The following is a 13,395-nucleotide window of genomic DNA, read 5'->3' as shown; positions in this document are numbered from 1 at the left end:
TTTGTAAGTCGCTCTGGATAAGAGCGTCTGCTAAATGACTTAAATGTAAATGTAAATGTTATTGTGCGGTTTGTGTAGCGCCGAATATGCTAATTATTTTGTTTACGTCCCCTGCGGGTCTTTTGTGGTGTTACATGCTATCAGATAATAGCTTCTCATGCTTTCGCCGAAAAGCATTTAAAAAATCTGACTTGTTGCCTGGATTCACAACGAATGTAGCTTTAATTCAATACCCTGCATGTGTATTTTAATGAACGTTTGAGTTTTAACTAATACTATTAGCATTTAGCGTAGCGCATTTGCATTTCCAGAGCTCTAGATGGGACCCCTGCATGCCAGGTAGGAGCAAGAGGTTAAGCCCCATGTTTATAGTCTATTGACACCCCCTCACTATCAGAACCTGTACATTAAGCCCCATGTTTATAGTCTATTGACACCCCCTCACTATCAGAACCTGTACATTAAGCCCCATGTTTATAGTCTATTGACACCCCCCCACTATCAGAACCTGTACATTAAGCCCCAGGTTTATAGTCTATTGACACCCCCTCACTATCAGAACCTGTACATTAAGCCCCATGTTTATATTTACATTTACATTTAAGTCATTTATCAGAACCTGTACATTAAGCCCCATGTTTATAGTCTATTGACACCCCCTCACTATCAGAACCTGTACATTAAGCCCCATGTTTATAGTCTATTGACACCCACTCACTATCAGAACCTGTACATTAAGCCCCATGTTTATATTTACATTTAAGTCATTTATCAGAACCTGTACATTAAGCCCCATGTTTATAGTCTATTGACACCCCCTCACTATCAGACCCTGTACATTAAGCCCCATGTTTATAGTCTATTGACACCCCCCCACTATCAGAACCTGTACATTAAGCCCCATGTTTATAGTCTATTGACACCCCCTCACTATCAGAACCTGTACATTAAGCCCCGTGTTTATAGTCTATTGACACCCCCTAACTATCAGAACCTGTACATTAAGCCCCATGTTTATATTTACATTTACATTTAAGTCATTTATCAGAACCTGTACATTAAGCCCCATGTTTATAGTCTATTGACACCCCCTCACTATCAGAACCTGTACATTAAGCCCCGTGTTTATAGTCTATTGACACCCACTCACTATCAGAACCTGTACATTAACCTCTTAAGTCGACCCTCTACTTTTTCGAACATTCTGTAAAAATCGCGCAACATTTCAGCGCCCTGCTACTCAGGCCAGGAATATAGTATATGCATATGATTAGTATGTGTGGATAGAGAACACTCAGACGTTTATAAAACTGGTTAAATCACGGCTGTGACTATAACAGAACGTGCGTTTCATCGAAAAGTGCAGGAAAATCTGATCACTGAAAATGGAAATAAATATCCTTGCGCTACTTCCAGGAATTGTTCAAAGTGAACCGAATTACATGAGGCCGAGGTTGCAGTGCCTAAAGCTTCCACACGATGTCTAGAGTCTTGTCATTTGATTCGGCTTTGATTCTTGGTCAAACCGAATCAAGGGAACCGATTCCCTCCGGTCTCCGACCGGATGTTTTGGTCGAGCTCTCTCCAGACATTTTTTCGAGACGGACACCTATAGAATTTACATCGCCTCCTGATGAATTTTATCGCTTATTAACGTGTACTAATACCTAAAGTTGCATTACAAAAGTATTTCGAAGTGTTTTGTGAAAGTTTATCGTCGACTTTTTGAATTTAAAAAAATGACGTTACGTTATGAAACGCTATTTTTTTCCGTTTATCACACAGTCTTCATAGATCGATATCTAGGCTATATATGGACCGATTTAATTGAAAAAAAATACCCAATAGTGATTATGGGACATTTAGGAGTGCCAACAAAGAAGATGGTCAAAGGTAATGAATGTTTTATATTTTATTCCACCTCTGGCCTGCTCGCCTCCCTACCACTGAGGAAGTACAGTTCCCGCTCAGCCCAGTCAAAACTGTTCGCTGCTCTGGCCCCCCAATGGTGGAACAAACTCCCTCACGACGCCAGGACAGCGGAGTCAATCACCACCTTCCGGAGACACCTGAAACCCCACCTCTTTAAGGAATACCTAGGATAGGATAAGTAATCCTTCTCACCCCCCTTTAAGATTTAGATGCACTATTGTAAAGTGACTGTTCTACTGGATGTCATAAGGTGAATGCACCAATTTGTAAGTCGCTCTGGATAAGAGCGTCTGCTAAATGACTTAAATGTAAATGTAAATGTTATTGTGCGGTTTGTGTAGCGCCGAATATGCTAATTATTTTGTTTACGTCCCCTGCGGGTCTTTTGTGGTGTTACATGCTATCAGATAATAGCTTCTCATGCTTTCGCCGAAAAGCATTTAAAAAATCTGACTTGTTGCCTGGATTCACAACGAGTGTAGCTTTAATTCAATACCCTGCATGTGTATTTTAATGAACGTTTGAGTTTTAACTAATACTATTAGCATTTAGCGTAGCGCATTTGCATTTCCAGAGCTCTAGATGGGACCCCTGCATGCCAGGTAGGAGCAAGAGGTTAAGCCCCATGTTTATAGTCTATTGACACCCCCTCACTATCAGAACCTGTACATTAAGCCCCATGTTTATAGTCTATTGACACCCCCTCACTATCAGAACCTGTACATTAAGCCCCATGTTTATAGTCTATTGACACCCCCCCACTATCAGAACCTGTACATTAAGCCACAGGTTTATAGTCTATTGACACCCCCTCACTATCAGAACCTGTACATTAAGCCCCATGTTTATATTTACATTTACATTTAAGTCATTTATCAGAACCTGTACATTAAGCCCCATGTTTATAGTCTATTGACACCCCCTCACTATCAGAACCTGTACATTAAGCCCCATGTTTATAGTCTATTGACACCCACTCACTATCAGAACCTGTACATTAAGCCCCATGTTTATATTTACATTTAAGTCATTTATCAGAACCTGTACATTAAGCCCCATGTTTATAGTCTATTGACACCCCCTCACTATCAGACCCTGTACATTAAGCCCCATGTTTATAGTCTATTGACACCCCCCCACTATCAGAACCTGTACATTAAGCCCCATGTTTATAGTCTATTGACACCCCCTCACTATCAGAACCTGTACATTAAGCCCCGTGTTTATAGTCTATTGACACCCCCTCACTATCAGAACCTGTACATTAAGCCCCATGTTTATATTTACATTTACATTTAAGTCATTTATCAGAACCTGTACATTAAGCCCCATGTTTATAGTCTATTGACACCCCCTCACTATCAGAACCTGTACATTAAGCCCCGTGTTTATAGTCTATTGACACCCACTCACTATCAGAACCTGTACATTAAGCCCCAGATTTATAGTCTATTGACACCTACTCACTATCAGAACCTGTACATTAAGCCCCATGTTTATAGTCTATTGACACCCCCTCACTATCAGAACCTGTACATTAAGCCCCAGGTTTATAGTCTATTGACACCCCCTCACTATCAGAACCTGTACATTAAGCCCCATGTTTATAGTCTATTGACACCTACTCACTATCAGAACCTGTACATTAAGCCCCATGTTTATAGTCTAAGCCCCATGTTTATAGTCTATTGACACCCACTCACTATCAGAACCTGTACATTAAGCCCCATGTTTATAGTCTATTGACACCTACTCACTATCAGAACCTGTACATTAAGCCCCATGTTTATAGTCTAAGCCCCATGTTTATAGTCTATTGACACCCACTCACTATCAGAACCTGTACATTAAGCCCCACGTTTATTGTCTATTGACTGTTTATTGTATATAATGTGAGACATATCTAGCAGGCCTGTGAAGAGCACCCCTTGCCTTTCCTGCTCTAACACCTGCAGTAGTCTGGTCTTACTACCACTGACTTTGCTCATAGATTCTTTACAACTGTGATATGTGGTTGTCCCAAACAGCTAACATAATATATAATGTTAGTCACTCTGGATAAGTGTCTGCTCAATGACTCAAATGTCAAATGTAAAAAGAAATCAATGTAGCACACACACACACACACACACACACACACACACACACACACACACACACACACACACACACACACACACACACACACACACACACACACACACACACACACACACACACTCACTCACTCACTCACTCACTCACTCACTCACTCACTCACACTCACTCACTCACTCACTCACTCACACACACACACACACACACACTAACACACACACTCACACTCACACTCACACTCACACTCACACTCACACTCACAAACACAAACACAAACACACACACACACACCTATCTCTATTGGGACACCTGTTCTTCATTTCCTTTCTCTAGATGGAGAAGCCTCCATTGCCTAGCGATGAGGAGGGCACTAGGATGGGAGAGAGTCGGTCGGACGCGGAGCTCCTGGACTTGGGAGTGCAGGGGACCTCCGGGGGCGTGGCGTCGTCTGGGGATGCAGACGACCGCCCGGCGTGGGACAGCAAGCTGCAGTATGTACTGGCTCAGGTGGGCTTCAGCGTGGGCTTGGGGAACGTATGGAGGTTCCCCTACCTCTGCCATCAGAACGGAGGAGGTGAGTCTCACCCTGTGGGCCCTATAGGACAGGGGCAGAGAGGGAGAGTGAGAGGGAGAGAGAGAGGGAGAGGGAGAGGGAGAGGGAGAGGGAGAGGGAGAGGGAGAGGGAGAGGGAGAGAGAGAGAGAGAGAGAGAGAGAGAGAGAGAGAGAGAGAGAGGGAGAGTGAGAAGGAGAGTGAGAAGGAGAGAGAGAGGGAGAGAGAGAGAGAGAGAGGGAGAGGGAGAGGGAGAGAATTGTATATTTCAAATTCCATAAGGCATCTTTACATGCACTCTTAGAAAAAAGGGTTCCAAAAGGGTTCTTTGGCTGTCCCTATAGGAGAAAATGGTTATTTGGCTGTCCCTATAGGAGAAAAGGGTTCTTTGGCTGTCCCTATAGGAGAAAAGGGTTCTTTGGCTGTCCCTATAGGAGAAAAGGGTTCTTTGGCTGTCCATATAGGAGAAAAGGGTTCTTTGGCTGTCCCTATAGGAGAAAAGGGTTCTTTGGCTGTCCCTATAGGAGAAAAGGGTTCTTTGGCTGTCCCTATAGGAGAAAAGGGTTCTTTGGCTGTCCCTATAGGAGAAAAGGGTTCTTTGGCATTCCCTATAGGAGAAAAGGGTTCTTCAAAGGGTTCTTCTATGTGGACAGCCGAAGAACCCTTTTAGCAGCTATTCCTGAATTATTTGACATATTTGACATAAATACACAAATAAAGTGGGAAAGGGGAGGTTCCTAGTCAGTTGTACAACTGAATGCATTCAACTGAAATGTGACATCCACGTCTTTGTTGCCCAGGGAACAGTTGGTTAACTTAGTTTGAATTTTGTAAAGTTAGTGTGGGAGAGGTGGGAAAATTATTGTTATCGATCAATAATGACAAACCTCCTGGACAACTTGATGGAACTTAGATGGAAAGCTACTGAGGATGGTAGCTGACTCTATAGGATGGTAGCCACCACTCCTACTGAGGATGGTAGCTGACTCTATAGCCACTCCTACTGAGGATGGTAGCTAACTCTATATCCACTCCTACTGAGGATGGTAGCTGACTCTATAGCCACTCCTACTGAGGATGGTAGCTGACTCTATATCCACTCCTACTGAGGATGGTAGCTGACTACTGAGGATGGTAGCTGACTCTATAGCCACTCCTACTGAGGATGGTAGCTAACTCTATAGCCACTCCTACTGAGGATGGTAGCTGACTCTATAGCCACTCCTACTGAGGATGGTAGCTAACTCTATAGCCACTCCTACTGAGGATGGTAGCTGACTCTATAGCCACTCCTACTGAGGATGGTAGCTAACTCTATAGCCACTCACTGAGGATGGTAGCCTACTGAGGATGGTAGCTAACTCTATAGCCACTCCTACTGAGGATGGTAGCTAACTCTATAGCCACTCCTACTGAGGATGGTAGCTAACTCTATAGCCACTCCTACTGAGGATGGTAGCTAACTCTATAGCCACTCCTACTGAGGATGGTAGCTAACTCTATAGCCACTCCTACTGAGGATGGTAGCTAACTCTATAGCCACTCCTACTGAGGATGGTAGCTACTCTATAGCCAGAGGATGGTAGCTAACTCTATAGCCACTCCTACTGAGGATGGTAGCTAACTCTATAGCCACTCCTACTGAGGATGGTAGCTAACTCTATAGCCACTCCTACTGAGGATGGTAGCTGACTCTATAGCCACTCCTACTGAGGATGGTAGCTGACTCTATAGCCACTCCTACTGAGGATGGTAGCTGCCACTCTATAGCCATAGCCACTCCTACTGAGGATGGTAGCTGACTCTATAGCCACTCCTACTGAGGATGGCAGCTGACTCTATAGCCACTCCTACTGAGGATGGTAGCTAACTCTATAGCCACTCCTACTGAGGATGGTAGCTGACTCTATAGCCACTCCTACTGAGGATGGTATCTGACTCTATAGCCACTCCTACTGAGGATGGTAGCTGACTCTATAGCCACTCCTACTGAGGATGGTAGCTGACTCTATAGCCACTCCTACTGAGGATGGTAGCTGACTCTATAGCCACTCCTACTGAGGATGGTATCTGACTCTATAGCCACTCCTACTGAGGATGGTATCTGACTCTATAGCCACTCCTACTGAGGATGGTAGCTGACTCTATAGCCACTCCTACTGAGGATGGTAGCTGACTCTATAGCCACTCCTACTGAGGATGGTAGCTGACTCTATAGCCACTCCTACTGAGGATGGTAGCTGACTCTATAGCCACCCCTACTGAGGATGGTAGCTGACTCTATAGCCACTCCTACTGAGGATGGTAGCTGACTCTATAGCCACTCCTACTGAGGATGGTAGCTGACTCTATAGCCACTCCTACTGAGGATGGTAGCTGACTCTATAGCCACGCCTACTGAGGATGGTAGCTGACTCTATAGCCACTCCTACTGAGGATGGTAGCTGACTCTATAGCCACTCCTACTGAGGATGATAGCTGACTCTATAGCCACTCCTACTGAGGATGGTAGCTGACTCTATAGCCACTCCTACTGAGGATGGTAGCTGACTCTATAGCCACTCCTACTGAGGATGGTAGCTGACTCTATAGCCACTCCTACTGAGGATGGTATCTGACTCTATAGCCACTCCTACTGAGGATGGTAGCTGACTCTATATCCACTCCTACTGAGGATGGTAGCTGACTCTATAGCCACTCCTACTGAGGATGGTAGCTGACTATAGCCACTCCTACTGAGGATGGTAGCTGACTCTATAGCCACTCCTACTGAGGATGGTAGCTGACTCTATAGCCACTCCTACTGAGGATGGTAGCTGACTCTATAGCCACTCCTACTGAGAATGGTAGCTGACTCTATAGCCACTCCTACTGAGGATGGTAGCTGACTCTATAGCCACTCCTACTGAGGATGGTAGCTGACTCTATAGCCACTCCTACTGAGGATGGTAGCTGACTCTATAGCCACTCCTACTGAGGATGGTAGCTGACTCTATAGCCACTCCTACTGAGGATGGTAGCTGACTCTATAGCCACTCCTACTGAGGATGGTAGCTGACTCTATAGCCACTCCTACTGAGGATGGTAGCTGACTCTATAGCCACTCCTACTGAGGATGGTATCTGACTCTATAGCCACTCCTACTGAGGATGGTAGCTGACTCTATATCCACTCCTACTGAGGATGGTAGCTGACTCTATAGCCACTCCTACTGAGGATGGTAGCTGACTATAGCCACTCCTACTGAGGATGGTAGCTGACTCTATAGCCACTCCTACTGAGGATGGTAGCTGACTCTATAGCCACTCCTACTGAGGATGGTAGCTGACTCTATAGCCACTCCTACTGAGAATGGTAGCTGACTCTATAGCCACTCCTACTGAGGATGGTAGCTGACTCTATAGCCACTCCTACTGAGGATGGTAGCTGACTCTATAGCCACTCCTACTGAGGATGGTAGCTGACTCTATAGCCACTCCTACTGAGGATGGTAGCTGACTCTATAGCCACTCCTACTGAGGATGGTAGCTGACTCTATAGCCACTCCTACTGAGGATGGTAGCTGACTCTATAGCCACTCCTACTAAGGATGGTAGCTGACTCTATAGCCACGCCTACTGAGGATGGTAGCTGACTCTATAGCCACTCCTACTGAGGATGGTAGCTGACTCTATAGCCACTCCTACTGAGGATGATAGCTGACTCTATAGCCACTCCTACTGAGGATGGTAGCTGACTCTATAGCCACTCCTACTGAGGATGGTAGCTGACTCTATAGCCACTCCTACTGAGGATGGTAGCTGACTCTATAGCCACTCCTACTGAGGATGGTATCTGACTCTATAGCCACTCCTACTGAGGATGGTAGCTGACTCTATATCCACTCCTACTGAGGATGGTAGCTGACTCTATAGCCACTCCTACTGAGGATGGTAGCTGACTATAGCCACTCCTACTGAGGATGGTAGCTGACTCTATAGCCACTCCTACTGAGGATGGTAGCTGACTCTATAGCCACTCCTACTGAAGATGGTAGCTGACTCTATAGCCACTCCTACTGAGAATGGTAGCTGACTCTATAGCCTCTCCTACTGAGGATGGTAGCTGACTCTATAGCCACTCCTACTGAGGATGGTAGCTGACTCTATAGCCACTCCTACTGAGGATGGTAGCTGACTCTATAGCCACTCCTACTGAGGATGGTAGCTGACTCTATAGCCACTCCTACTGAGGATGGTAGCTGACTCTATAGCCACTCCTACTGAGGATGGTAGCTGACTCTATAGCCACTCCTACTGAGGATGGTAGCTGACTCTATAGCCACTCCTACTGAGGATGGTATCTGACTCTATAGCCACTCCTACTGAGGATGGTAGCTGACTCTATATCCACTCCTACTGAGGATGGTAGCTGACTCTATAGCCACTCCTACTGAGGATGGTAGCTGACTATAGCCACTCCTACTGAGGATGGTAGCTGACTCTATAGCCACTCCTACTGAGGATGGTAGCTGACTCTATAGCCACTCCTACTGAGGATGGTAGCTGACTCTATAGCCACTCCTACTGAGAATGGTAGCTGACTCTATAGCCACTCCTACTGAGGATGGTAGCTGACTCTATAGCCACTCCTACTGAGGATGGTAGCTGACTCTATAGCCACTCCTACTGAGGATGGTAGCTGACTCTATAGCCACTCCTACTGAGGATGGTAGCTGACTCTATAGCCACTCCTACTGAGGATGGTATCTGACTCTATAGCCACTCCTACTGAGGATGGTAGCTGACTCTATATCCACTCCTACTGAGGATGGTAGCTGACTCTATAGCCACTCCTACTGAGGATGGTAGCTGACTCTATAGCCACTCCTACTGAGGATGGTAGCTGACTCTATAGCCACTCCTACTGAGGATGGTAGCTGACTCTATAGCCACTCCTACTGAGGATGGTATCTGACTCTATAGCCACTCCTACTGAGGATGGTAGCTGACTCTATATCCACTCCTACTGAGGATGGTAGCTGACTCTATAGCCACTCCTACTGAGGATGGTAGCTGACTATAGCCACTCCTACTGAGGATGGTAGCTGACTCTATAGCCACTCCTACTGAGGATGGTAGCTGACTCTATAGCCACTCCTACTGAGGATGGTAGCTGACTCTATAGCCACTCCTACTGAGAATGGTAGCTGACTCTATAGCCACTCCTACTGAGGATGGTAGCTGACTCTATAGCCACTCCTACTGAGGATGGTAGCTGACTCTATAGCCACTCCTACTGAGGATGGTAGCTGACTCTATAGCCACTCCTACTGAGGATGGTAGCTGACTCTATAGCCACTCCTACTGAGGATGGTATCTGACTCTATAGCCACTCCTACTGAGGATGGTAGCTGACTCTATATCCACTCCTACTGAGGATGGTAGCTGACTCTATAGCCACTCCTACTGAGGATGGTAGCTGACTATAGCCACTCCTACTGAGGATGGTAGCTGACTCTATAGCCACTCCTACTGAGGATGGTAGCTGACTCTATAGCCACTCCTACTGAGGATGGTAGCTGACTCTATAGCCACTCCTACTGAGAATGGTAGCTGACTCTATAGCCACTCCTACTGAGGATGGTAGCTGACTCTATAGCCACTCCTACTGAGGATGGTAGCTGACTCTATAGCCACTCCTACTGAGGATGGTAGCTGACTCTATAGCCACTCCTACTGAGGATGGTAGCTGACTCTATAGCCACCCCTACTGAGGATGGTAGCTGACTATAGCCACTCCTACTGAGGATGGTAGCTGACTCTATAGCCACTCCTACTGAGGATGGTAGCTGACTATAGCCACTCCTACTGAGGATGGTAGCTGACTATAGCCACTCCTACTGAGGATGGTAGCTGACTCTATAGCCACTCCTACTGAGGATGGTAGCTGACTATAGCCACTCCTACTGAGGATGGTAGCTGACTCTATAGCCACTCCTACTGAGAATGGTAGCTGACTATAGCCACTCCTACTGAGGATGGTAGCTGACTCTATAGCCACTCCTACTGAGAATGGTAGCTGACTATAGCCACTCCTACTGAGGATGGTAGCTGACTCTATAGCCACTCCTACTGAGGATGGTAGCTGACTATAGCCACTCCTACTGAGGATGGTAGCTGACTCTATAGCCACTCCTACTGAGGATGGTAGCTGACTCTATAGCCACTCCTACTGAGGATGGTAGCTGACTCTATAGCCACTCCTACTGAGGATGGTAGCTGACTCTATAGCCACTCCTACTGAGGATGGTAGCTGACTCTATAGCCACTCCTACTGAGGATGGTAGCTGACTCTATAGCCACTCCTACTGAGGATGGTAGCTGACTATAGCCACTCCTACTGAGGATGGTAGCTGACTCTATAGCCACTCCTACTGAGGATGGTAGCTGACTCTATAGCCACTCCTACTGAGGATGGTAGCTGACTCTAAAGCCAAAGTAATTCCGCTACCCAAGAGTGGTAAAGCAGCCTTTACTGGTTCTAACAGCAGACCTATAAGCTTGCTGCCAGATCTTAGCAAACTGTTGGAAAAAAATTGTGTTTGATGAAATACAATGCTATTTCTCTGTAAACAAATTAACAACAGACTTTCAGCATGCTTATAGAGAAGGGCACTCAACATGTACTGCACTGACACAAATGAATGATGATTGGTTGAAAGAAATTGATAATAATAATATTGTGGGAGCTGTAGATTTCAGTGCAGCCTTTGATATTATTGACCATAACCTGTTGTTGAAAAAACGTATGTGTTATGGCTTTTCAACCTCTGCCATATCGTGGATTCAGAGCTATCTATCTAATAGAATTCAATGGGTTTTCTTTAATGGAAGCTTCTCTAATGTCAAACATGGAAAGTGTGGTATACCGCAGGGCAGCTCTCTGGGCCCTCTACACGTTTCTATTTTTACCAATGACCTGCCATTGACATTAAGCAGGGCACGTGTGTCCATGTATGCTGATGATTCAACCATATATGCATCAGCAACCACAGCTAATGAATTCACTGAAATCCTTAATAAAGAGTTGTTGTCTGCTTGTTCTGGTCCTGAACATCTCTAAAACTAAGAGCATTGTATATGGTACAAACCATTCCTTAAGTGCTAGACCTCAGCTGAATCTGGTAATGAATGGTGTGGCTGTTGAACAAGTTAAGGATACTAAATTACTTGGCGTTACCTTAGATTGTAAACTGTCATGGTCAAAACATATAGATTCAATGGTTGTAAAGATGGGGAGAGTTCTGGACGTAATAAAGAGATGCTCTGCTTTTTTGACACCACACTCCACAAAGCAAGTTCTGCAGGCTATAGTTTTGTCTAATCTTGATTATTGTCCAGTCATTTGGTCCAGTGCTGCAAGGAAAAACCTAGTTAAGCTACAGCGGACCCAGCACAGAGCGACACATTTAATTGTAATTGTAATTGTAATTAGAGGGCTGATATAAATGCTATACATGCCAGTCTCTCTTGGCTAAGAGTTCAGGAGAGACTGACTGCATCACTTCTTCTTTTTATAACAAACTTTGTTTGCATAGTCAACATCCCAAATTGTTTGCATAGTCATCTTACACACAGCTCTGACACACACACTTATCCCACCAGACATGCCACCAGGGGTCTTTTCACAGTCCCCATATTCAAGAAAGCCTACAGTAATATATAGAGCCCTTACTGCATGGAACTTCCATCTTATATTGATCAAATAAACATCAAACCTGGTTTAAAAAAACAGATAAAGCAAAACCTCACGGCACAACGTCTCTCTCCTGTTTGACCTAGATAGTGTGTGTGTGTCTATGCATTGATATGTAGGCTACGTCTTCCTTTTAAAAAATGTATGTAGTTCTGTCCTTGAGCTGTTCTTATCTATTAATGTTCTGTATTATGTCATTCTGTATTATGTTTCATGTTTTGTGTGGACCTCAGGAAGAGTAGTTGCTGCTTTTGCAACAGCTAATGGGGATCCTAATAAAATACAACAAAAAAACTTACACACTCAGGGGCAGAACAACAGAGTTTTACCTTGTCAGCTCGGGATTCGATCCAGCAACCTTTCGGTTACTAGCCCAACGCTCTAACCACTAGATACACAATAAATTAATCAACAAACGTTTTATCACTTATGTTATCACTAATCACTACTATTACTACTAATCACTACTATTATTACAACCAGCACTTTCAGTCCTTATTATGTGGGACTAGAGCCATCACTTTCAGACTTTATGCTGTGGGACTAGAACCATCACTTTCAGACTTTATGCTGTGGGACTAGAACCATCACTTTCAGACTTTATGCTGTGGGACTAGAACCATCACTTTCAGACTTTATGCTGTGGGACTAGAACCATCACTTTCAGACTTTATGCTGTGGGACTAGAACCATCACTTTCAGACTTTATGCTGTGGGACTAGAACCATCACTTTCAGACTTTATGCTGTGGGACTAGAACCATCACTTTCAGACTTTATGCTGTGGGACTAGACCCATCACTTTCAGATACTTTATGCTGTGGGACTAGACCCATCACTTTCAGATACTTTATGCTGGGGGACTAGAACCATCACTTTCAGATACTTTTTGAAGAAGTAGGTTTATTTCTCTCTAACTCGTCCCCTCCTCCCTCTCTCTCGCTCTTACTCTCTACTTTATTCCATTGTTTTATCTCTCCCTCCCCTGTCTCCTTCACTCGTGTTTTTCCATCTGTTCTCTGTCTAACCCCATTCACTCTCTCTCGCTCTCTCTCACTTTTTCCCTCTCTACTTTATTC

At 44.9% G+C, this 13,395-nt stretch overlaps 1 pseudogene; it reads left to right on the top strand.

Annotated features, from left to right (window-relative positions):
• LOC124022833 overlaps window positions 1–13,395 on the top strand; it is a 63,580-nt pseudogene that overhangs the window by 6,703 nt on the left and 43,482 nt on the right.

The sequence above is a fragment of the Oncorhynchus gorbuscha genome, unplaced genomic scaffold (assembly GCF_021184085.1).
Source record: "Oncorhynchus gorbuscha isolate QuinsamMale2020 ecotype Even-year unplaced genomic scaffold, OgorEven_v1.0 Un_scaffold_1445, whole genome shotgun sequence".
Taxonomy (NCBI): Eukaryota; Metazoa; Chordata; class Actinopteri; order Salmoniformes; family Salmonidae; genus Oncorhynchus; species Oncorhynchus gorbuscha.
Note: the sequence above shows the minus strand (reverse complement) of the source record. Positions and strands in the feature narration are given on the sequence as shown.